Source organism: Nicotiana attenuata, unplaced genomic scaffold (genome assembly GCF_001879085.1).
Source record: "Nicotiana attenuata strain UT unplaced genomic scaffold, NIATTr2, whole genome shotgun sequence".
Lineage (NCBI taxonomy): Eukaryota > Viridiplantae > Streptophyta > Magnoliopsida > Solanales > Solanaceae > Nicotiana > Nicotiana attenuata.
The window spans coordinates 74,777-79,450 of record NW_017671862.1 but is presented as its reverse complement, the minus strand read 5'-3'; positions in this window follow the sequence as shown (position 1 = coordinate 79,450).

The following is a 4,674-nucleotide window of genomic DNA, read 5'->3' as shown; positions in this document are numbered from 1 at the left end:
AATATGACGATACTCACCCTCAATTGTTATTCTGTTTCCCCAACGTATTTCTCCTTGAATTATGCGACGCCCTAAGTTCAGAAGGGTGCTAGAAATGTTTACGTGGCTATGAATTGGCGCTTGGAGAGACCACATCTTGGAAAATGGATTAGAAGTAGATTTGTGCTCCAAGGTCCAGTTTTTTACATGAAGCGGGTTCTTCAGAGAAGGCCATGAGGTTGCATTCCAGCCAGCTTGTGGGGCGTGAATCAAAAGTTTGGTTTGTTCTATGCCAACTTCAGTCTCGATTATGAGATACCTAAGTTTGGAGGAAGGTGAGGTATAGTCTCTGAAATTTACCATCTCTTCGGGCTGCAAAAAAAAAGGTCATCAAAGTCCAAATCAAGAATATTGGAATGGGCACAAAGGTCTAAATGGATGAAATGGCCTCCGGTTTTTGGCGAGGATGAGTATCCATCCCTTCACACCTTGAGAGAAATCTCTCCGATAGTCGGGCCACCTTGAGAGAAATCTCTCCGATAGTCGGGCCACCTTGAGAGTAATCTCTCCGATGGTCGGGCCAACTCGAGAGCAATCTCTACAATAGTCGGACCACCTTGAGAGCAATCTCTCCGATAGTCGGGCCACCTTGAGAGCAATCTCTCTGATAGTCGGACCACCTTGAGAGTAATCTCTCCAATAGTTGGGTCAACTTGAGAGTAATCTCTCCTATAATCGGGTCACCTAGAGAGTAATCTCTTCGATAGTCAGGTCACCTTGAGAGCAGTGTTTTAAAAGGCGTTTTTGGGGAGAGCCCCGAGGCGATCCCTGGGGTGAGGCGCACCAAAAATGCCCCGAGGCGATGGTGTAGGGCGAAAGTCTCAAGAGTCGTACGCCAGAAATTCGGGGCGTACGCCCGGGCGCTTGAGGCGCATTATTGTAGCGAGGCATAAGCCCCAGAGACTTTTTCAAATTAAAACACAATTTGTTGACTAAGTCTTTCATATAATACCCAAATTCTCAAAAGTCAGCTTGTAATTACTCAAAAGTTTTAAAAAGGAACTAAAATGTATTAAATTTAAAAGTCAAGACCTTTTTTTATTGATTGAAACCCTAATTTATAGTCTTTCCTAATTCTTTATCTTGTCAGCTAGTATGCTAGTATCACCCAAAAGCAACGAATATTCAAAAAAATTATAAATACAAAGATAACTTCATTCTCATTCATAGCAGCAAGTTCAAAGTTCAAATTGCAGGTTAGTCATCCTTTTTGTTCCTCCATGTAGAAAACTTTATTCTTTTCGACTCAAGTTACTTGTACTTGTAAGTAGCGTATAATAGATTGTTTTGACTAGTTTTTTATGGAGATGGAGCACACACACACACACACATATATTTTCACATATTTATAATTTTGTTCAATTTTTATGCTATTTCACCCGTTTATAAATATTTACTATAATTATATTATTTTATAAAATATTAAAAATTAAATACCTATGGGGTTTACGCCCCGTGCCTCGGGGCTTACGCCTCGCTGAGGCATATGTAAAAAGCCTCGCCTTACGCCCACGCCTTTTAAAACACTGCTTGAGAGTAATCTATCCGATATTTGGGCGGGGATGAATACCCATCCCCTCACACCCTATGATTATCTTCTTCGTGCATGGATCATCTTGTCAAACAAGAACAAATCCTTCTTGTTTGACCTACACAAAAAAACAAACAAACAAAAAGAAGAAGAAAAATGTTACCTGTCAAATGTGAATTCCAGCAGGTTTGCGAATTGCAGATTGATGCTTCATAATAACAGGAGCATGGGGTTTATATAGATATCCTATGCGGCTAATTGAGGATGACGCTGCGATGTGGGATAATTTTTAAAAGTTGTCTCCTAAAAGAATTTGACTAGCAAAGTATCCAAGTTTAAATAGGAAAAGGAGATCTTCTCAGGTAAGTTAATTGAAGGAGACAAGAATTCAAATACAAGAAGGAAACAATGTGATACTAACGGTCTTCTATTCCCAAGGGATATTGGAATATGTGATCTCGCCGTTTGCCTACGTGGGATTTTTCCTTTAATAGAAATATGTTGTGGAAGTTACAATGCATAATGCTGGTGTGAAGCAAATCAAATACCGTATCAAATGGAATATTAAAGTTTGGCCTGCAAGCATTATTTTGTCTCCCTATATTACAACATGCAAATACGTTATTAGAAGTAAGTTTCATGGGGTAAATAACAAAAATAAACTTTCCCAATACTTCAAGCTTAGTCTTAGAAAATGTACGTATCTATATCTCGACAATTATTGTAGTAGGGCACATTTGTAGGCAATTAAATTTTTATTGAATTTAAATCCATAAGAAATTTGTATTTGATCTCAAATTAAATATATTTTGAATCCAAATAAATATTATGTGCTAATATAATTGAATTAATTATATAAATCCAATATATATGGATTAATAAATAAGTCTTAATCTATTGGGATAGCCCATTTAGTTGGGCTACAAGTGCTGAGCCCGCGTCATTAGGTCCAAGATGTCATCTTCCTAGAAGCCTAGTTTGGTGCCACGTGTCAAATGACGTGGAACGCCAAGTCAAACTGAAGAGCCAATAGGATCATGCCACGTGTCAAAATGAAAAGGCATGCCAAGTCACATTAAAAGGCCAATAAAACCGCGCCACGTATGCAAGTGACATGTTCTGGCCAATCAAATGTGGCCTTGTCATACTTCAATTTGATTGGTCGGAAAGAGTTTGTTCTTATCATAACTCTTCCCTTTCACAACTATAAATAGGGGTCTTCATAACCCAGAAAGGACACCAGAAGTTATAGCAAGAAGCAAGAAAGAGCTCGTGGATCAAACACTGAAAATTCTTCCATAAGTTTCAAGCTTCAAGCAATCAAGTTCAAGTTCAAGCTCAAGAACGAAGAACAAATCAATATTCAAGAAGTACGAGTTCAAATCAAAGTTCGTGTTAGTTGAATTCAAGATCATCGTTCGTGACAAAAAATATAGATTTAAGATCAAGCTCAAAGGCCCTTAAATTTATTTACTATTGAAAAGAAGAATCAGAGGATTCATAGAGATTGTACACTCATATTATTTGAAATCAATACTACGATCGTTGCAATATTTTTCGATCTTGATTTTATTTTCTCGACGCAATTTATTGTCTAAAACCCCTTCTCGGAATAGAGGATACTCCCAAAAATACTTTAATAATAAACTTTTTTGTGTGACCTTGCTAGGTTCTAAATTAACTTCTCAACTTTCTTGACCATTCACGTCTAAATCTTGACCACTAAATGTAAAGCATGACATAAGCATTAAATAAACATTCAAAAGTATTTCTAAAGATTCTTATTTTTTCATGAATTTTCAACATGAAAACAACATATAAGAATAACACATTAACTTTAGCTAGAATAATTCTAAGTGAATAGGTACCCACTCGCTCCAATTACGTACATATTAACTCTTTCAAGCAATTCATCAAACACCTTGTATGCGTGCTTTTGTGAGTTAAACCACTTTAGTAAAGAGTTATATCAACTCACCTTAAAACTCCTCGAGCCAATACGTAGGCTCCAGTCCAATTTATACCCGTCAAACAATCGATTCTACAACAACCATTGCATTTTAATTAATTTTAAAGTTTCACACCTAAACATGGAACTTACTGGTGATACAGAGAAAGAAGGGAATTAATTATTCAATTCTTACCTACTACTACTGTAGGATAATTGACAATAGAAAATTTTATATACTTGAATTCAAGAACTAGTGATTTGTAAAGAAACCTAAAATTTTCCGTTGCATGCGTGAGTAAGCTCTTGTCTGCTTTAACTCTTGTTCTGTTTCGTATAAGGCTTTAAGCCTTTTTTCTTACAATTAGGGGTGTTCAAACCAAATCGAAAAATCGCACCAAACCGAAAAGTCAAACCAAACCGATTATAAAAACCCCGATTAGGTTTGGTTTGGTATTAAGGAAAAAAATCCGAACCAAACCGATATATAAATATACAACTTTTATATATACTTTTAAGACTTTATGTAGAATTTTCTTTAAAAAATGTATAGAAATATTTGGGATCCTCTCATGAGATGCTATATTTAATAGAACTATGAAGTGCATTCATTTTTATTTACTTTAAATAATGGGTCATTTCACTTTCTTATCAAGTATTATTGAAACACGTCAATCATCTCTTTGTTCTTCCATATTCATATGTCAAGATTTCTTATATCATTTTTGAATTTGAAGTGATACTTCAGTAATTTAAAATTAAAGAAAATATGTTATTATATAGGTATCATATTTATTTTTATGCTTAATTATTAAATTCCGTCAACCTTGAAACATCAACGAAAAATTATTGTTTGACAACTAAGAAAATAACTATCATGTGTTACTAAAATAAAATTCCATAAGAATATTTTAATAGATCATATATTTGCCAATTTTTTAAATTTTTAGTAAACATATATTCACTTATCAACACTTTATCTATAACTTTAACAAAGTAAGATTGAAATAATATTATGTAACAAAAAATTCCTAAAAATCCGACAAAACCAAACCAATCCAAACCGATTTAGTTGGCTTGGTTTTGATAAAATTCGAACCAACCCGATCCATGTACCGTCCTACTTACAGTAGACCACTTTATGGGCTTTAGGCTT